A 23,235-nucleotide genomic window follows, 5' to 3' on the forward strand; every position below is an offset into this window, starting at 1 on the left:
CGTAGTCCAGCGCCAATACGTTGACTTCAGCGGGGTTCGATGTACTAATCAACTGCCGCAAGAGAATTTCCATGAGACATCAAGGTTCGCTGATGAAAAATACTACCCCTATGCCCAATAACCTACCAGTCCCCTGGCTGAGTAGCGCTGGCAATACATAAAACTGAGCAGCATGAACATAGGCGGATGGGCTTAATGCCGTAGAGCTGACAAGGCCACTTACAGCGCTACGCTGACCCAGCTTTGTGTCATGGCATTCACCAGGTGTCACCATCTGCCGGCCAGTCAGTAGCCATATGATTACGATAACCAGGAACTCTCTGGCATACGGCGTACATGACTTCTCCAGCTGCAGTACCATAACAAACCCGTTTCAGTTTGAACAAATACTGGCCATCCAGCAGGGCCGGGCATGCATCTCAGCAGCGAGTCACCGTCATTCATCATAGAGTCGGCCTCTGCTAAGAGGTCGCCGCCACTCTGCCGTTATCCCGGCAGGACTGCTTGCCAAGGGGTCCATCTGCGACCTGGTGCACCAATGGTTGACCTGAGGCTCCTACCCACCAGGGTATTGCAGCACCCGCCAGTGCAAACCGCTGCCAAGTCCGGGCATCATACCAGAATGGTTCCTTCGCCACAAACTGGGCAAATCACTAACTAGCCATTCCTGCTGCCCAGTCTCATTTTGCCCTGCAGCTGACTCTGTATCGCTGGCCAACTAAAGGTTGTAGTCACAAGATCCATGAACCACTCTTCTAAGCCCAACTGGTACAGCCTGAGGGACTGCTGCACCAGTGTCAGCTGACTGGCACCCACCGTCTCATGTCCTGTTGTGTCATCACGACAGAGCCACCATGCTGCCGCTCTGACCACCCACGATAGCTCAGCATCGCTACACGTTAGCCACAGATCGATGCCCAAACACATCTGTGGAGCATGTACGCCGTGGATACATGGCAGCTGCATCACCAGATGAGGTCACGTACCTGTAGTTTCTCTAAGCTTGTTGGAACAATAAAGAGTTTAGGTGCACGCCGTCTGTCTTCCTGCAGCTACCTCACTCCACTGACGGACTGCTGTAGCCCTCACCGACACGTCGAATGCAGACAGCCCAAGTAGGGGATCTGTATGCCATTCTGAAAACTAGAAGAACGGTTGTTCCACCCGTCTGTAGCAATCATTGTTCTCCAGTCCGCTACACTATCGAAGAGATCGAACAGCGTCCCCTGCATAGTAATCTATACTTCCAGTTGTCCAGTCGCATCCCAACATGCTACGTTGGCAGCCACCTTCCCTAAATAAGATCTAATAATTTTTTTTCATAATGCGGGGCCATAGTCATAATATATTTCTTTAAAGTCTGTACCACCATTACACTGTTGTTTATTTACAGTGTTACACAATCATGATTTCGGCTTCAAAGTGCCATTATCAGTGTTTTAAGCGTTATAAATTGCTTGGGATGACATACTGTCGTACTAAAATACTAGTAGTGTATTTTAGTACGACATTATGCCATCCCAGGCAATTTATAACGCTTAAAACACTAGTAGTGTATTTTAGTACGACATTATGCCATCCCAGGCAATTTATAACGCTTAAAACACTTGATAATGGCACTTTGAAGCCGAAATCATGATTCTGTAAGTGTAAATGCAACACTGTAAATAACCAGTCTAATATCGGTACTGACTTTAAAGGGCTAAATAAGATCGTTCACAGTTGAAGATCATTACCAGAAGCCCAAGTGGGGGATCTGTATGCAGGTCTCAAAACTACAAGAACGGCTTTTCAACCCGTCTGTAGCAACCATTGCACTGCAGTCCTCTGCACTACCGAACAGCCTCCCCTGCGTAGCGATCTGTACTTCCAGTTGTCCAGTGACATCCCAACATGAGACGTTGGCAGCCACCTGAAAACCTAAATAAGATCGTTCGCAGGGGAAGATCATTTACTAGAAGCTAGCAGTTATTAGCCTGAAGAGGACCGTTCCAAAGACGGTCGAAACGATATTATTTTAGTTGTGTCAGAGTTTCATAATGAGGCGGCCAGTTTATCAAAATGATTTTATTCAAACCCAGTCTTCCTTTTCCAGATAACGGGAGGTTAACTGCCACTGAACCTCCGCTTCTCCTGCAGTTCTCAGGGTATTTGACCAATTCCTTAGAGATGGTGTAAAATCCTAGCAATCGTCCTTCAGCCGTTAAGGCGTTACGTGTATCGATCTAGAGGAGGATTTTCTCTTACTACGCTAAACAGGAGAAGGGAGAGGAGTGTGTGATGGAGACTAGGGGGATGGATGCGGGTTGCGGGGGGGGGGGGGGGGGGGGGGAGGGGGAGTGCGAGACGGAAGGGAGAGTGGTTCGCATTATTTCGTCCAGCATGCGCACTTACAAAGCGAAAGCTTCTGTACTCGTGCAGCTCTTGGCACGAACAGTAACCGCAGGTGTTCCGTCGCTAATGACGCCTCCGTCTCCAACGTCCTCACATAGAGGGCGCCGTCTCAATCAATGAGGCGGCACACTCGAGCAGGCCGCGCCAATTGAGACGGAAGAAGTCGCGCGATGAACCAGAGGAACGCAGCTGCGCCACAGTCGGCGGCGGCGGCAGCCTTTGGCGTCGCCCGCTGATTGCGTCAAGGAAGTGCGCCCCCAGCGAGAGGCGCAGCCAGGGGAAGGCGGCGCCCCCGCTGGGAAAATTAAAATGAGCCGCATTCAGGTTGTGTGCGGGGCGAGGCCGGGCCGCTCCCCCGGGACAATCAGGCCACGCCCTCCTTGCCGCCCTCCCCCAGCCGAGGCGCCAACGCCGCTGATTCAGCGCGCCTCGGGGAGGCACTTCGCAAACGGCCGCAAACAGTTGGCGCTGTTTTCTTTGCCGCGGCACAATCCTTTGCAGCCGGCCGTCACTGCCGTATTGTTTTTGTCGCCTGTCTTTCGGCTGATTTAGCACGCCCCTCCACTTCTTTCTATCTACCGTTACAATCTCCTCGTAGTTTCTGACATCACCGTCCACTGCAGTATCCTTCGTTTCCTGCAGGACATTCGTGTCCACTGCACACTCCATTACTGTGCTGGTGGCAGTCTGCCGAATAAGAAAAATATTATGCGCATCCGCAAGTACCTTATCAATATCCGAGATTATTTTGTCCGCATCTGAAACCGTGGATATTAAAATATCGTAAATCAATCTGTTCGGTCCGCTGGGGCCCTGGTGTTAGGTTTGGGACTGGCCTGAGTTATCGCTTACTGAAGTCGGACTTCGTAACTTATATTACATTGACGTAGAGGCCGATAACGATCACATTTTAGCACAACAGGCCGTGCGGGGTAGCCGCACGATCTGGGGCACCTAGTCACGGTTCGGGCGGCTCCCCCCCGTCTGAGGTTTGAGTCCTCCTTCGGGCATGGGTGTGTGTGTTGTCCTTAGCGTAAGTTAGATTAAGTAGTGTGTAAGCCTAGGGACGGATGACCCCAGCAGTTTAGTCCCATAAGAACTTACCAGAAAATTTTAGTACAACTCTTTGCGACTAGTCCCACCGTCGCACGGCAGCACCAAGTACCTACGGCTGGACTACTTGTTGGCGTAATGATAACAAATTATGCACAACCTTCCTTATTAATCAACACATTAGTGCGAACTGTATCAAAATCCAGTAGTAGTTCCTGAGACTAGAATTCACACACAAAAACGCAGGAGGAGACTTATGATACGCACTGAAAATAGAGGTATAGATTCTGGACAAGCTTGGCTGCTCTCTGAAGCTGCGGCAGCTGTTTAGTGCTTATGCCGCCAGACAGTGCCCCCCTCTATAGCTGTCCAGCTCGTTGCTCCCATCATTGCCATGAGATGTTGCTCCAAAAGTAAATTTAGTATCAATTGGATAACAATATAGAAAAGTTTAAAAAACCGACGCCCTTTTTTATTTAAAAAAATATAAAATAGTAAAAAATTAAGTTTTACGACCGTATAATAATTGCTTTATAATGTTACATATCATCGCAATTTACTTTTCCAAGATGCTACTCCAGGCGGGTATAAAATGACTGTGCGCAACGAAGAATAATACACGTTAAAATGAAGATTTGGCCCTGTCTGACTACCCCCCGAAGCAGATCTTAGGATCTCTTAATTCTAATAATTACAATCTAAACATAAATGGTGAAAGGTGGCTACACTGAGTCACAGCGCCAGAGATTGCGCCAAAGAGTATTATTCAGCCGCCTCCACTGGCAGTGCTTGTTGAGATGTAGCAGTGGTGAGTCGTTGTTGAGAAGTTCCCATGCAGAGTGCTTGTTCAGATGTTGTCATATTGTTTTGATGGGCTAGACACCAGATATTGTTTTATTGGGGATGCTGTAATGATTGAGTATGCTTTTCGTCAATATATATGAAGGTAAAAAATTCCTTTTTTTTAATATTTCAATGTCTTAAACAGTAATGCCTCTTGGTCACAGGTTCAGTCAACAAAGCATCTGGCTCGTGTTCTTGTATTAGACTGTATTTCTGGTTTCTATGTGCAATTATAGTATGTCTGGTTTTTTTTAATTACTTCAGTATAAATGGTGTTTAAAATATCTAGTCTTATTGAGGAAGAACCGTGCCAGATGTGTACGATGAACCACATTTCCACACACAGAACAGCTACACTTGTGTTTTGTTGTTTCGTAGCTTTTATAGTTGCTGGGGACTTAATTAATTAATTGTGTTAACGGAAGTTTTCTTTCATTTCTTGTTGTTATTCTATGCAGTCAGATTGCGTGCTAATACTGGTCAGGGCCAACCGGTTACGAGACTGCGTAACCGGACAGTCAGCGACTAAAATTAAAAGTATTTGCATTCTTTTTAATTAAGCCCCCATGCACGTGGCGACCGCTGCTTCGGATCGTCCCTTGGAATTCTTCTGATTGTAAAAATAGCAGACAGTAGTATTGTTGTAGTAATTTGTAGTTTAGTAATTGTAGTCTATATTGCATGTGCAGATTTGGTAACTGAACATTTGTAGTTCTTTTGTCATTCTTTTAATGGTATTTTGGCAGAATTTAATTTTTGATGTCTTGTATACAGGTCTGACAATTTTGTGCAATTGTGAAGGTTTTAATTGTTCGTTAGACGTGTTTGTCGGGAAACATTTCGTGTGAATGGTATTGTTGGTGATAAAGTGTTATATTGTGTGTAATTCTCGTATAGTGACGAGTTTTGTATGTTTTGTAAATGATTACGCGATCGATGAAAAAGGCAAAAATGATGGATAGTCAGAATGACGAAATTGTTGAAATGGCGAACTCGCCAACACAGGAGAACAGTATGATGAATAATGAAGTTGAAAACAATTTAATTAAGCCCCCATGCAATGGATGATGAAGGTAACTAATCCTACTAAATGAGAAACGTTGTTCCTGCTTATATATTTATTGTAGATTAAAAAAACTTATATTACAAAGTTTACATTAGTAAAATTACTAATCAATAGCTACCAACTCTGCCCATTATTATGAGGGCTCGATCTAATATCAATAACGCGAAACGCCTGACATCATCTACGTACCAAAAATTAGAAGACACTACTTTCAAAGTGATGTATGGTGGTGTGGAACCTCAGCGGAAATAAACTAACGTGATCACAGCTGTTTAGCTTTCTAGCCCTAATAAGCCGAAGCAATTTGCGATATCACCGTATGTACTCCGTCTGGTGCGTTGGCGTGCTGGTTCTCGTACACGTCTGCGTCGATGGAAGAACTCCAGCCACAAAAATAAAAACTCTTTCAAACACTAGGACGGCAGAAGGCGGTCCTCTGACTAATACACTCTAGTACTGTCTTCTCCTCTTTGTGTTCTACAGACGAGAAACGCGAACTCCCACCCACAAGGACGGAGTTCAGACAACGTCTCAACATAAGTATAAGCAGAGGAAGCGATGAATTCTGCGTTCTCAACGACGACTTCCAACCCGGGGGTGAAATCCAGAATCTTAGAGGTTCGCAACAGTACAGTGCCTAACTGTTCTAACTATAAACTCTCCTGAGAGCAAAGACACCAAGTCCGTCTGTCCCAACAAAGCTGATATCGAGAGACCTCGTCTCTCCAGCGCTGGCTTCCCAGCAAGGCTCGGCTCCCTACCATCGTAATTCCGAAAACGAATCATATTCCCGAAACCACGGAATATTCTCCCTCTCTACAGATTCTTCCAAACGCCGACCAACCATATTTTAGTCTTTTGTCGTCCAACGTGGGAAATTTGCGAGAAAAATCAATACTCGTACAATGGTACGCTTCTGAGTAAAAATCCGTGGAAATAACCCAGCCTGTGTGGTTTCCGAGGTGCTGCTTCTCTGTTCATCCCACCTGCGTCCAAGATTTTCAGCATTCGGAAATATTATCCGGTTATCCTTCCAGCCCCTACTGCAATAGCAGCCGGTCGTCACCCTATTGTCCTCCAGAGCTCAGGTGCCACGACATCTGTCTAGCTACTTCCTGTGTTTAAGTTGGACCAACACCTGTGCGGGCCTTCCACCGAGAGATTCATTTCTGCCTGCCGTTTCATCTCCACTGGCTGGCTGGCAATGGCTCTGAGCACTATGGGACTCAACTGCTGAGGTCCTTAGTCCCCTAGAACTTAGAACTAGTTAAACCTAACTAACCTAAGGACATCACAAACATCCATGCCCGAGGCAGGATTCGAACCTGCGACCGTAGCGGTCTTGCGGTTCCAGACTGCAGCGCCTTTAAGCGCACGGCCACTTCGGCCAGCTCTCCACTGGCGTTCCAGACTCTATTAGTATAGGCAATCATTCATTATGCCGTTTTTATAATAAAGACACTCCATCACCTTTCATGCAATAAGCGTTAACAATTATTTACAAGACGTACGTGACAATGTCAGTCTCCTTTATATATTCATATATACGATGTACTACCTAACACATGATATCTAATTGTGTTTGTAGATCACAGCAAAGTATGTGGGTGAGTTCTTGTAAGGTGCGAAATTATAGCCACCTTACACTCTCAGAAAAAATAATTAAAAGTTATTATAAAACAATTATTTTCAAAAACCTAGCACTTAGTAATTGTGAAAAATAGTCGTCAACATTGGACGACCCCTTGTAAAAATTATGAGATTAACGCTAAACAAAATTAGAAAAAGGTATTACATCAGAGAAAACATTATGTACTTGCTGAGCACAAATATTATATAACATGTTCCAGAAGATTATAGAATTTCTGTGTAACCGGGGGGGGGGGGGGGGAGGGGGGGGCTGGTTAAATTTAGGGCAGTTTCCTCAACATCTATTACACATTCCTCGTTGCTTCTTCGTCCTCTTTTTCTTCTGAACTTCAAGGTTTAGGCAATGTGCCTTGTTCCGACTTTACACGATTAGCTCCAGCTCTTTCTCGACCGCCCTATGTATCTTTTTCCTGGGCACTTGTTTACATCCATCTGCCTAAGGTGTCGTCTCTTCCCTGTACAAGGACTCATGATTTGGACAGTATTTAGTATTTCCAGTGTCACATCCAGCTGTTAATACCAGATACTGGTAAAACAAATGTTGCTATTTGGGGGTGATGCTGTTGCATATAGGAAAACTGCAGCACTGGGAAACTCTAGCATAACACAGGAAGACCTAAGAATAAACTTATAAAACTATAGTAGGCTATTGTAGACTTTTATAAGTAAACATAGAATATGGTAGCTTTCCTAGTAGCTTTGGTCAGTTGAGATCGTAGCTGCTTTACCTGTATGTGAAGCGTGTTGCATACCTATAGGGCGTTACCTCTTAACGATCGCTTTCTTGACCTATATGCGATCAGTGTCTTAATACATTTCCCTAAAAACCGGAAGTGGTTAACCGTCTACAAACTGAGTAAGAGAACATAAAGGGCCATATAACCAATGAAAGAAACATTTTCGTTCTACATTGTTATCCTTCTGTCTGTGACAGAAAAATAAACACTAATTACAGCAAAAATGAATTTGTCAATGTTTGATTCAGGTTTTCTTCGAAAATTGTCGATTTGTAAGGTAAAATAAAGGGATGTTGTAGTAAAATATGGATTTATCGTATAGCGCTAGGATACGCAGTTTCCTCAACAAAAAGGTAAAACAAAAATAACGCAAAACAAAATCATATCAAACATCGTTTCGATACTTCATCGAACTTACACAAAACATGTTTCTATTATACATAAAAATAGCTTCGCACTTACCAGTACTAACAGGAAACTCTTGCCTTTAACCATGCTGAGGAACGTTCCATTGAATACAAAATAACAAAAGTATCGTTTGTGCATGTAAACGGTACTTACATCAAAAATAATTGGTTTGTTTTCATAAAAATTAGAAGTTACGCGATAATTTATATCTTGTAAGGATATAAAATACCGAATGGACGAACACTAATGATATGCCATTCTAAATATGTGCAAAACAAACAGCCAAACAATCAAAAGAACAAAGAGAAATCGTCGACTCGCAGTATCTCTCTTACAGATTCATTTGTTTCTTTTCTACCAATGCTACCAATACTATGAATAATTTTACCATTTACTACGACATTTGTGTAGTGCACCGAAACCGCCGAACTGATTTCGTAGAGCGCAACTCTTTCTAGAGTGATCGATGCTTACTACACCCGAACTGACAGTGGGACCTGAACGCAATTAAATGTAACGCACTGCGCATAAATAGGCAGAAAGTCCCGTTACTGTTCGACCACACTATTCACATTAAACCTTTGGCAACAATAAAATATTTAGGAGAATCTATGAGGAGCAACCTAAAGTGTTAAGGGTTTACGAGATCTGTCAACAAATGTATCATGTAATCCTTACGGATATGTCATTTATTGTTTACTGAAATATGGAAACACAAATGTAAAATATACTTTTAATGTGAGTTACGTTTTACTTATGTTTAAGGTTATATTACCTCTTTTAAAATAGAGTGCCCTTTCCTTGTGTTTGGAGCGCCAACTGGTGGCGAATGAAAAATGCACTTTCTCAAAAATTTACTTTCTCACCTATGATTTTGTTACAGCCAGTATATGCTTGTATTCGCTACAGACATGTACTATTTGACGTGATACTTTGTACTGATTCTTTAAGTTACTGATACACATCTTCCATATCTCTCACTGTATTTGTCTTTCATCGGTCTGTGAGCACGTTTTTCTAGTAATACGTGAAATAACGTGTATCGATGTTTATTCCTCTTTTATCTTACGAGGGGGATGGCAGCGATATGGAATGAAGGACTGTAGCGGTGGGGGCGGATGGTAGTCTTCGATTTCGTGGGAGAATTTTAGGAAAATGTGGTTCATCTGTAAAGGAAACCGCCTATGTAAAAGTGCTGCAAACCATTCTTCAGTACTGCTCGATGATTTCGGGTCCGCACTAGTTCGGATTAAAGGAATACATCGCATCTATTAAGAGACGGGCTGAGGGATTTGTTACCGGTAGGTTCACTCAACAGGAGAGTAATATGGAGATGCTTCTTGAATTCAAATGCAAACCCATGGATGTTGTTCTTTTTGTGAAACACTCTTGAGAAAATTTAGAGACCTGGCAGTTGAAGCAGACGGCAGAACGATTATACTGCCCCTGTGTACGTTTTGCATAAAGACCAGGAAGACAAGATAGATTAGGACTCGTATGGAACCTTACAGACAGTCATTTTTCCCTCCCTCTCTTCGCAGGTGGAACAGGAACGGAAATGACTAGTGGTGGCGCAAGGTACCCTATGCCACTCATCATGCAGTGGGTTGTGGAGTAGGTACGTAAACGTAAATGTACACTGGCAAAATGCATTATGAGAAGAAATAAAGTGTGATTCAGAAAGAGGAAGTTGTGTGTAAGTGCATCATGATAGCAGACCACTATAAAGACTTCACGTATTCCGTTACAAGGTGGAATAACCACATTAAACTATATGTAGTAAAAGCAGATGCCAGAGTGAGATCCTAAGAAAACTTAACTAGTTCAAGAAAGCACTGATCTACGAAAAAACTGGGTGAACCTATTCTTCAGTATTGCTCGGCATCTACGACACCATCCAAGTAGAATTAAAAGGGAGATAAGGAATACCTAAAAAGAAAAAAAAAAGAATGGCGTAGGTTTCAAACTTCCAGGCAGATTAAAAATGTGTAGCGGACCTTAGGTGACTGATGAGTTCTTAACCCTACCAGATGGTGCAAGGGCATCGTCTTTTTCCAGGAACCAAAATGAATACTTTTTCGGAGGTTGTCCTTGAACGGAATGTCTATGACCACTTCTAGCTCCTGTAGTATAGTAGTCATTCCTCCAACTATTAAAAGTCTGTCTTTTGTGGAGGAAGTTAATCTTGTACTGTAGCATTTATATGTCCCTTAAAAGCATGCAAAACTGGCACGGTTCTGTTAGGAAGCAGTGGCACAGGTCTGTGTTTCCAAACGGTAGACAGTCAGTCAACAATGCGTTGCGTTGTCATCCAGTCCACTTCTTGGCAGCCAGTCACTAAGCCGATAGGAAAGGTTTCTTTGGGTGCAGTTTTACTCTTCAGAGTGGCGTAAAGGGTAACTCTCGTTTTTGTTTTTTTTTATTTCGCGTTCCTCTTAATGGGATACCTTCTACACCTTCCATGTCTACTACCGTACTGTTCGACATGTCAGAAAACGCTGGCGTTTTGTCAGCATTGTCAATGTGAAGAAAACGACATGAGCGACAACTTCGCAACTGGATGATGTACTGCTAGAAGTTCATGATTTCTCCACGAAATCTGCTGGCACTGTGTGTGTTAGTGTACTACTCGTCGGAGAGCCAGCCCCTTTCTCCGCATAAGCTAACGACACCAACTAATACTCGCTACTTGCACGCAGTTCACCTTGTGGCACGTTTATGACTCATGTGATTTCCAGTGACTTCAGTTGGATTACTTCTCGTGAGACAGGCATCAAACCTTTTATCTCGTACATAGGGAAGGACCATAGCTTCAAGTTCCAGATAATTGCTACATCTCGGCCCCCTGAATGATTTTTCCATTATACACTATTTCATATTCCGGGCAACCGCATGATGTTAGGAAAAACTCTGCTAACAGCTGGTAAAATTATTGTTTATTAAAACACAACCGGTTTCGCGGCTTAAAACCGCATCATCAGATGCAACCTACACGGTAAAAAGCAAAGTACAGTGTCACAACATTTTGTGGATATTAAAATTAACAAAGGAATGTCTAAAATATACTCACAACGTTAAAATAACATAGGCATACCCATTGCTGCTAGTTAAATTTACTGTTCAGAGAATATCGTCAATACTATGGCGAGCGAAAGGTAAAGAAGACGTGCTCCATTTTTTAAGTTTGCTTGCATCTGAAAAAAAGAAAATATTTTATAGTGAACAGACGCTGAAAGTTTTTAAAAAGGGGGCCGGATTGGCGATAAAAAATTATCACTGCTAACATGATTAGTCGCGTCACCACACAAATTACTGTGTGGGCAGTATCAGGTGGCAGTGTCTCACCAGCGTCAACAGCAGGGTAGCACGTTGCAGGGCTAGGCGAAAGCGGCGCGCTCCTACAACAAAGAGAGACCAGCTGGCTGGCGGAACGGCAGCTATTCGCGTTGGCAGTGCGACGTCGTAAGCTCATGACTAGGAGCGCTGCGTCGCTACCTCTACAAGCGAGAGTAATACAGAATTTTATTACATACTAATACCTAATCGGCCTCAGTGCTATGATGCTTTAATTCCAAGTGGTTATTCAACATGAACTGTGCGTTTTCGTTCTTATGCCTAAAAAATTTATACTTCCTCTAACATATTTAAAATATGGCGTTTTTCTGTTTTGTGAACTATTTTTAAATTTTCTGAAGGGCTTGTGATGCTGTGCCCCAGTTCGTGTCACTGCGCTCTTCATGCCGATCGTGGATTTTTTAACTTAAAGTGTTTCAGAAATCTTATTTGAAATGACCTTCCTGTTTGTCCTAGTATTTCTTAGGGAAATCATTGCACATAATTCAGTATACACCCTATTTATTATATTTCTTTAACACAACTTTCCGAAAAAATTGCCAGACGTATGAAATCTAAAAACACGATTCAGCGTATTTTCAGGATTCCAGCGTATTTTCAGATCTAGGCAGAAAGCTCAGGCACAAGGAAAAATCAGTCTGGCTAATTTTGATTGTTTGTATGATTAGGTGTCAGTATGTAATAAAATTCTATATTACTCTCGCTTGTAAAGGTAGCGACCCAGCGCTCCTAGTCATGAGCTTACGACGTCGCACTGTTCACACGAACAGCTCCCGTTCCGCCAGCCAACTAGTCTCTGTTGTTCGTGCGCGCCGCTTTCGCCTTGCCCTGCACCGTGCTGCCCTGCTGGCGCAATGGTAAGACACTGCCACATTATACAAGTACTTCCCACATAGTAATTTGCATACCGCCATGACTAATCATGTTAGCATTGATAATTTTTTTTATTAGCAATCCAGGTCGCTTTGTAAAATCTTTTAGCGTCCGCTCACTATAACACATTTTATTTTTACTTACAGATGTAGGCAAATTTTAAAGAATGGAGCGCGTCTTCTTTACCTTTCGCTCGCAGTAGTATTAACGATATTCTCTGAACAGTAAATTTATCTAGCAGCGATGGGTATGCCTACGATATTTCAACGTACTAAGTATATTTTAGACATTCCTTTATTAATTTTAAAATCCACAAAATGTGGTGACACTGTACTTTGCTTTTCACCATGTAAGTTGCACCTGTTGCGCTTTCAAGCCGCGAAACCGGCTGTGTTTTAATAAACAACAATTTTAGCAGTTGTTAGCGAAATGCTTCCTTACATCATGATTTTCTCATTGTTAGCTGCCTTCTTCCATTTTTCTTCTGAAGCAACGTCGAACATTAGATTCGTCCAGTCCATACTTTTTTCTCATCTATCTGTTGGTAGTGATTTTGGCATAGCGCACAACTGTAGGTTTCAAGCTAACAATTCCTTGGTTTGATAATAATTTCGCTCCAAATTGTCATTAAAAAATATCGGTATAAACCAGGCTTTCTTACCAGTATCTAACTGAAACTGAATTTTAAGCGAAGAAAACGATAGGTTGACCTACACAGTGTCAATGCCAGTATAACACCGGTAGAAGTTTGCATTGTTGCGTAGTAGAGTGGCTTGCCGCCAGACTCGGTAAGACGGCAGTTCTTTGGTGCAAATGAGTATAATTTCTTTACATCTTGGTCAGCCGGCAACAGTGGCCAAGCGGTTCTAGGCGCTTCAGTCCGGAACCACGTGACTGCAGGTTCGAATCCTGCCTCTGGCATGGATGTGTGTGATGTCCTTAGGTTAGTTAGGTTTAAGTAGTTCTAAATTCTAGGGGACTGACGACCTCAGATGTTAAGTCCCATGGTGCTTAGAGCCATTTGAACCATCTTGGTCACGGAAAAAACCGGAAGTTAGACAAATCCCAACCTTTCGATGGTGAAATTTGGTAAGAATAGTGCCTTATTTTCGGGACTATATAGAATTTAGCAGCGGGTTCATTTAGTAAGCCTGAAAGCGTTACGGAGATGCTCAGTCCAGTTTCAGTGCTAGACGCTACAATAGAGTGATGTGCAAACAATTGCTCTTGAAGCCCCGAGAGGATACGTTCTGGGAGTAGCCAGGCGAAATATCAATTATTCATACGTCTCTAGAAATGACCTTGTCGGAAAAATCAGAGTAATTGTAAGTCATACGGAGGCTTACCGACATTCTTTCTTTCCTCGCACGATTCGCGAATGGAATAATGAAGGGGGAAGTGATACTGGTACCAGGAGAACAGAGTAGCTATGTAGGCGAAACGATTGTCCCGTACCGAGCGGTGAGGTGTCTCGGTTCGCCTGCCCAGAAGCGCGCGAGTCGCCCGCGGCGGTACCAGGCTGCAGCGGCGGCAGAGCGGAGGTCTCCAAATATACACCTGCCGCCACTGACACACATCCATTCTCCAGCTGACGTCACGCGCCGCGCCGCCACTCACCTGCCTTGTTTATCGCGACCATTAGCCAGGCGCTCCCGCGCTGTTTGTTTCGACTGGCGACTCGAATCTAGTTTATTCCCTTACTTATGCCTTTATACAACTTTCAGTTCTGTAAACGATTCGCGGGGAAGCCGGATCTTCCGCAGCTTTGCTTACGACTCGCGGCTCCAGATTCCCCGAAGTTCTGCAGCTTCGAAACTGCCCGTCCGTAGCAAAGGTTGATAAGAATAAACTTTCTAACAGTTCCGTTTGATACCAATGCACCCTTACAGCTCTCGTTCTAAGAGACCTGTTGGTACATCTCTAAGCCGAGTTATTACCATCTTAAAATAGTGTAAAAGAAGCAGAAAGATAACACGCAAAGACCACAATATTCAGGATACGGGAAGGTTTCAGCTACTACAACTCTTCCATTATGTCACTAACAAAGGCATATTCCATTGCTTTCTATATCAGCATCGCACTCGCACCTCAACGCTCCTCACAGGATTGCTAGTAAACTCCTATCTTTTTCCATCCTTATTCCAGTTCCGAACCACAGTATCTTATAATAGGTTGATGCCGTTGTCCTTGACTTCATCAAGGCATTTGACACCGTCCTGCACTGCCTGTTAGTGAAGAAAATACGAGCTTACCCAGTATCGGACCAGGTTTGCGACTCCACTCAAGACTTCCTTGCAGACAGAATTCAACACACCACCCTTAACGGAACAAAATTGACAGATGTAAAGGTAATTTCTACATTATCCCAGGGAAGTGCAATAGGACAGTTACTGTTTGCAATGTATATAAATGATCAAGTAGAAAGCGTTACAAGCACTTTAAGACCTGTTAGCAGATGATGCGTTTTTTCTATAGAAAAGTCGCAACACCAGAAGACAAATGGTTCAAGTGGCTCTGAGCACTATGCGACAACTTCTGAGGTCATCAGTCGCCTAGAACTTAGAACTAATTAAACCTAACCAACCTAAGGACATCACACACATCCATGCCCGAGGCAGGACTCGAACCTGCGACCGTAGCGGTCGCTCGGCTCCAGACTGTAGCGCCTAGAACTGCACGGCCACTCCGGCCGGCTCCAGAAGACACTATCGACGTGCAGAATGATATACAGTAGACTGATGACTGGTGACCGCTCTGGCAGTTGAACCTGAACGGGAAGAAATGTAACACATTGCACATACATAGAAAAAGAAATCCACTGCTGTGCAACTACACTACTGATGACAATTTCCTCCAAACAGTATCTAACGCAAAGCATTCAGGGGTAACTATAGTTCCAATGACCATATAAAACAAATAGTGGGAAAAGCAGATGTAAGATTCAGATTCATAGGAAGAACCTTAGAGAAATGTAACTCATCCACCCTCATTCTGCCAACGGCGTTGTCAAAGAGGGTGGAGGAAAGAACAGAGGTTCAGGGCACTCTCTTCTCCTTAGGATGGGAAACTGCCTCTAAAGACGAAAGACTCATAACGATTTCTCCATTGGCGAAAGATCCCGGAATAGTCCCCCATTCGGATCACCGGGACTGCAACGGCAGGGGGGGGGGGGGGGGGGGGGGGAGGCCGACCATGAGAAAAAGACTAAACAACCAAAGAAAGGATAATAATCTATGAGCCGGGGCGTGGGATGTCAGAAGTGTCAACGTGGTAGAGAAGCTAGAAAATCTGAAAAGAGAAATGCAAAGGCTCAAACTAGATGTAGTAGCATTCAGTGAAGTGAAAGGGAAAGAAGACAAGGATTTCTGGTCAAATGAGTATAGCGTAATACCAACAGCAACAGAAAATAGTATAACGGGAGCAGGAATCGCTATCAATAGGAAGGTAGGGCAGAACTGTGAACAGTTCAGCGACAGGGTTATTCTTATCAGCAAGCCAACACCGACAACGATAGTTCCAGTATACATGTCGACGTCGCAAGCTGAAGATGAAGAGATAGAAAAACTATATTTGGATATTAAAAGGGTATCACAATACGTGAATGGAGATGAAAATATAATAGTCATGGGGGACTGGAATGCAGTTGTAGGGGAAGGAGTAGAAGAAAAGATTACAGGAGGATACGGGCTTGGAACAAGGAATGAGAGAGGGCAGAGACTGATGGAGTTCTGTAATAAATTTCAGCTAGTAATAGCGAAACTATGTTCAAGAATCACAAGAGGAGAAGGGAAAAGACCGGGAGATACGAGCAGATTTCAGCTACGTTACATCATAGTCAGGCAGTGATTCCGAAATCTGATAGGTGTACCCAGTAGCAGATTGAAGGCGTACCCAGTAGCAGATATGGACACAGACCACGATGAAGTAGTGATGAAGAGTAGGCTGAAACTCAAGAGATTAGTCTGGAGCAATCAATACGCGAATAAGTCGTATACAGAAGTGCTAAAGAATGACGAGATACACTTGAAGTTCTCTAAGGCTATAGATACAGCAATAACGAATAGCTCAGTAGTCAGTATAGTTGAAGAGGAATGGACATCTCTAAAAAGGGCAATCACAGAAGTTAGAAAGAAAAACATAAGTACAAAGAAAGTATCTGCGAGGAAACCATGGGTAACAAAAGAAATAGTTCAGTTGATCGATGAAAGAAGGAAGTACAAAAATGTTCAGGAAAATTCAGGAATATAGAAATACGTGTCACTGAGGAATGAAATATACAGGAAGTACAGTGAAGGAAAGACGAAATGGCTGAATCAAAAATGTGAAGAAATCGAAAAAGAAATTATGTCGGAAGGACTGACTCAGCATACAGGAAAGTCAAAATAACCTTCGGTGAAATTAAATCAATGATATGATGGTAACATTAAGAGTGAAACGGGAATTCCACTGTTAAATGCAGACGAGAGAGCGAGTAGGTGGAAAGAGTACATTGAATGCCTCTATGGGGGGAGGGGGAGGGGAATTTGATGTGATAGAAGAAGAAACAGGAATCGATTTAGAGGAGATGGGAGATTCAATATCAGAATCATAATTTAAAAGAGCTTTGGAGGACTTCGGATCAAATAAATGGTTCAAATGGCTCTAAGCACTATGGGACTTAACATCTGAGGTCATCAGTCCCCTAGACTTAGATCTACTTAAACCTAACTAACCTAAGGACATCACACACATCCATGCCCGAGGCAGGATTCGACCCTGCGACCGTAACAGCAGCGCGGTTCCGGACTGAAGGGTCAAATAAGACAGAAGGGGCTAATAACATTACATATAAAGCGGCTATTCACGTTGGTGTGTAGAATGTAAGACTCTGGCGACATACGATCTGACTTTCACAAAAATATCATCTACACAATTCCGAAGACTGCAAATTGCTGACAAGAATAATATACAGAAGAACGAAAAAGAAAATTGAGGATGTATTAGATGAAGATCAGTTGGGTTTTAGGAAAGGCAAAAGGAACGAGAGAGGCAATTGTGACGTTGCGGTTGATAATGGAAGCAAGACTAAAGAAAATTCAAGACTCTTTTATAAGATTTGTCGACCCGGAAAGAGAGTTCGGCAATGTAAAACAGGGCAAGATGTTTGAAATTCTGAGAAATATAGGGGTAAGCTATACGGAGAGGGGGTAATATACAGTATGTACAGGAGTCAAAAGGGAATAATAAGAGTAAACGACCAAGAACAAAGTGCTCGAATTAAAAAGGGTGTAAGACATGGATGTTGTCTTTCGCCCCTACTGTTCAATCTGTACATCGAAGAAGCAATGATGGATATAAAAGAAAGGTTCAGAAGTGGGACTAAAATTGAAGGTGAAAAGTGATACGATTCGCTGATGACCTTGCTATCCTGAGTGAAAGTGAAGAAGAATCACATGATCTGCTAAGTGGAATGGACAGTCTAATGAGTAGAGAACATGGACTGAGAGTAAATCGAAGAAAGACGAAAGTAATGAGAAGTAGCAGAAATGAAAACAGTGAGAAACTTAACATCAGGATTGATGGTCACGAAGTAGATGAAGTTAAGGAATTCTGCTACCTAGGCAGCAAAATAACCAATGATGGATGGTGCAAGGAGGACCTTGTATATGTTACGGGCGAAATGGGAAATCCACCATTTCATGGATTGTCTAGGCAGTAGTGGGGAAAAACTGTACACGAAGACAGAGATTGGAATAAATCTAGCACATAATTGAAGGTAGGTTGCAAGTGCTGCTCTGAAAGGAAAAGTTTGGCACAGGAGAAGAATTCGTGGCGGGCTGCATCAAACCAATCACGAGATTGATGACTCAAAAAAGGCAGTATAAACACTCACGTACAGAAAAAACAGAACAATTTGAACTACTAGAGACAGGACATTCCTATTCACAGGACATGTACATTTGAATGTTCTGCAGAAAGCCGGCCGCGGTGGTCTCGCGGTTCTAGGCGCGCAGTCCGGAACCGCGCGACTGCTACGGTCGCAGGTTCGAATCCTGCCTTGGGCATGGATGTGTGTGATGTCCTTAGGTTAGTTAGGTTTAAGTAGTTCTAAGTTCTAGGGGACTGATGACCACAGCTGTTAAGTCCCATAGTGCTCAGAGCCATTCTGCAGAAATGATTAGCATTTGAACCATGTCGGCATGCGGGTTTAGGGTCAGCATCGATATCGTGGCGCAACACCATCTACGGTAAAATGTGCCTTTGGCTCTCGTTGTCGCTATAAACCGATAGAAATGGATCAGTGTGACTCGAGTAGACGTGCAGGATGACTCGCAGACACGTGGGCGAACCATACCGTCAGTTCAGCGAGTTTTAAAGAGGGCGCATTAATGACATGAGAGAGTGAGATGCATCCATCCTCGAAATTGCTGCTCATGTGGGACGAAGTGTTTCGACAGTGCAACGGGTATGTGCAGAATGTTTCACGGGTGGCCGCAGAACACGATGGTATCGGTCAGGTTGCACCACCCAGACCACCCCCGAGAAGATCGACATCTCATCCGAATGGCATTGCGGAACGTCCTCCTCTGCTCTGGCGCAACAATAGAACAATGTAACCCACCGCGCACTAACAGGGATGACAGTGACTTCTCCTCTCACCTTTGAAGAAAGTGCAGAAATATGCTAGACGGCCAAGGTGCGTGGAACGACGTCACTGTGGACAGCAATGGCATCAAACGGTGTTTTCGGACGAATCTAGGTTATGTTTCTTTGAAAATGATGGCCGCATTTTGGTTCGACGCAGACAGGGGACTGCTGTCACAGTGACTGCATTCGCACAAGACATACAGCCCCAAATCAAGGCCTTATGGTGTCGGGAGCTATTAGGTACAACCATACATCACAGTTAGTATGTGTCCAGGGCACTGTGACTAGTGTTGCTTACGTGAAGAATATACTGCGACCCGTAGCCATACCCTTTCTGCAAAACACCCTAGACGCCATTTTTAGCAAGACAATGCACGAGCACACGTTGTTGAACGAACACGTGCCTTCTTAGTGTCACAGGATGTCAGCCTCCTGCCATGGCCCCATGGCCCGCCAGGTCACCAGTCGCCAATCGAAAATATGTGGGATATGGTGAAAGGACGGGTGCAGCGTTGTGACCCAATGCAACCACCACAGACGAACTTTGGAACCAGGTGCATGCAGCATAGATGGTTATACTAGAGGACGCCATTCGCGCCTGATACGCGTCGATGCCATCGCGCATGGAACAAATTATCAGGGCTCATGGTGGACCCTGTGCCTACTAGGCAACAGGACACATGCTTAACCGATGTGACTGAAATGCTGATCATTACTGCAGAACATGCTAATATACATGTCCTGTGAATATGAACGACCCATCTCTAATCGTTTGAGGAGTTATGTTTTATGGTTGGTTGATAGATTTAGGGGAGGGGACCAAATTCTGTTTCTTTTTTCTGAACATGAGTGTAGAAGACCAAAAATCATTAGACAGGCTATGAAATGCATCTTATTTAATACTGTGCCTAGGCATTTAATATAATGCCAGTTACATTTAAGGCAAGGCATGAAAGAGAGGTAATTTGAATATTTTGACAGTTGCAAGAAATCTACAGACATCACTGTTGTAAAAGATTCAGTCCAGTTCGGTTGGAGCTTATTTGTGTCATAGTGTCACATCCTCTAAAATGGAGGCTGCACATGAAGACTGTGAAAATGTTGTGGTTGGTGCAGTCCAACTGCACTGAAACAAAGATTTTTATAGAGAGCTACAGATAATGAGGTGTAATTCTGCAAGAATCAGTGTTTTTCTAATAGACGATCGCTATGAGGAACTAACAGTAGTTTTAATAAGAAAAGTTATTTGCAATTAAAAATGACATCTCAGTTCTGCTTGCTACAGTAAATAAAATATAAAAGAGACACAGTCTGGAAATATATAAAATCTGGAAGTTTAGTTTGAGCTATTATTTATCAAGCTCTTGTAATAAATGTTGAAATACTATTTTTCCGATTGTTTGTAGTGTATTAGTAATTGTTAAGAATTATTAAAATGCATCTACTTCTGGATAAGCCAGTTTTCATATAACTGTGATGATTTTCATATTTTAACTTTCAAAAATACGCAAGTTTCTAGTTTGAACATGTTATTTCATTGAAGTTTTGTACTTTCCCTGTAAAGATCTCGCATTTTGTAAAGTTCCTACACATTTTACACATCTGCTAGGAAAAGTGTTAAATAAAAATTAAATTAATTTCCTGTGAAAAAGTTCTAGGCATTTAGTATATTGCCTTGGCGTTCTATACAATACCATGTGTTGATACTTTGCCAGTAAGAAATATACCACTTTTGGTTAAACTGTTTCACACATTCCACGCCTTCGCAATGCTTGTTACCTTCTTCCCGAGCACACCCACCCCTACCCGCCGCTTAGTCCTAGCCTCATAGTTTTCTGTCTCACATTCGAATCCAGTATGATTCAAATTGCTCCAGGAGTTCCAGAGTTAAGCGTACGTATCATTACTTTATGCCGCCATGCTCAGTAATATGGATACTAGGATCTCTTAGCCCGACAGTACTTTTTCCTAGATAGTAAGTCATGCTTTTTACCAATACTGGTTGAAATTGCACCAGACGTGCAGAGTTATGCTTCTTTTTCCCTCCCCCCACAAATACGGATACTAGTACTTGTTACCTAAATTAGAATTATATTAATACCGTCAGCTGCCGACGGGCGTTGATACACATCAACGGGAACAGGTGAATATGTGTGCCCCGACCGGGACTCGAACCTGAGATCTCCTGCTTACATGGCAGACGCTCTATCCATCTGAGCCACCGAGGACATAGAGGACAGCGTGACTGCAGGGACTATCCCGCGCAAGCCTCCCGCGAGACCCACATTCTCACCTTGTATGTCCATACACTACATTCTTAGTGCCCCAGACCAACACACTCATTACTCGTGGAAGACATTCCTACCAAGTCCCGTAAGAGTTCGGGAAATAAGTGTGCATCCGCACAGAAGCAGAAGGTCATGGCCGGTATTGCCAGAACTGTATACTTATATGGATATGGTGTCTGTTCTTTCGGACATGTCCGAAAGAACAGACACCATATCCATACAAGTATACTTGTTAAGTCACAAGTAACATGTCTACCAAATTTGGTTGAAATTTTACATCGGTCCTGGAACACAAGCACACACATCGGCGCGGGCATGCGCAGGCGCTCACCCGTACATCAGCTTTTATATATGTAGGTAGACCAGATGTGGCTAAAGAAAGGCAGACGTCTGCAGACAATTCAAAAATTGGACGATGACGCTTTAGCACCGGCGTCCGTCGCTGGCTGGTATAACCGGTCTACGGATGGATAAATGTCGCTAGAGAATGATGAAAGTTGTGGACGACCTCTGGCAGAATGGGTGTCGTCACGAGAGGGCCCAGAAGACCTTCGGCCGGAGACGCAGCGGCGCTGGCGACAGAATCGGCCTCGCGAATGTCGCCCAGGCGGTTTGGCTGCCTCGCCAGCAGCCGCCGCCTACGGGCGCTCGCAGGCGGCTGACTTGGTACACGGGCCTGTCTGGAGTTTCTGTCCTTCCTTACGAGAAATACATGCCGCTTTCGTTCACTATCGCTGAACGTCAATGCAATAGGAACGGGAATTAGCTTGTTTGGAAAAAGTAGTAATAAACTGGCATATTTTAAAAGCTAGTCCGGATTTCGCTTCATATGACTCACGACTTATATCATAAGATTTTGCAAAAACAGACATAATGTCTTATGGGATAACAGCAATCAGTGATTTTATAATGTTACTTTAAATCAGTCTTGATTGCAAATTTTTTTTATTCATATGACCAGTTTCGGTTCATTCAGAACCATCTTCAGATCTGTAAAAATAATTATACTAATTTACTATTTCACGAAAGCAAATCTTTTTCATCCTATCTAATCAACATCAAATGTACCAGAACGTACCTGATATTTAAGTTACAGGAGTAACCCGTCCAATTCAGCAACTTTCACATGCTACGTCGCATAAAATTGGTTGGCAGAGTGCACGTCATTTATATTAATTATAACACTATTACCGACAGGTGGCGTCTGGTACATTTGTTACATTCCATTTGCACATACTGTATTCAGTAGATCTTTTTTATATTAAAAATATTTAATTAAAATATGTAGATGTCAAAGCTAAAATCTGTACTTGTCAGGATTAAAAAACAGTAAAATTATCATTTTTATACGATCTAAAAGGCATAGGGCGATTTATATATCTATGGTGCTGGTGTGAACTTGTTTTCTTCTACGGTCTGCTTCCGTGGTTCCCGCCACTATGGTGTTGTGCCGCGGTCCGCTCAGTCGTCTGCTGTCCATCGCCGCGGGCAAGAGGGCCGCACAGGACGGCCCCGTCAACGACGCCAGGCGTTGCACGCGTCTTCCGGCTTCTCCACCGCGCACCATCTCTCATCCCTCGGCCTGGATCTCCATACGCAACAGTTGTCATCTTAGTAGGTCGTCATAAATGCTAAAATAGGCGTTATGATTGAATTCGCTTTGTTCGTTGAGGATTAAATCCGGATCTTTATTTTTGTGGGTGTATATTTCGATCTCTTCTAAAATGTTAAGAAACCGTCCCTTGTGAGCTCTATGCAGGATGTCTAAGTTGTTTTCAATATTCGTGACTGAGTGCTTTGTCGCAGCCATATGCGCCCCAAAAGCTGTTTTGTTTTGAGAGTAGGTGTGCTCCCTGAATCTGGTTTCAAAGTTCCTACCAGTCTGCCCTATATATTGTTTACAGCAGTCATTACATTTGATTTTATATACACCTGAATCCTG

The sequence above is a fragment of the Schistocerca piceifrons genome, chromosome 2 (genome assembly GCF_021461385.2).
Source record: "Schistocerca piceifrons isolate TAMUIC-IGC-003096 chromosome 2, iqSchPice1.1, whole genome shotgun sequence".
Lineage (NCBI taxonomy): Eukaryota > Metazoa > Arthropoda > Insecta > Orthoptera > Acrididae > Schistocerca > Schistocerca piceifrons.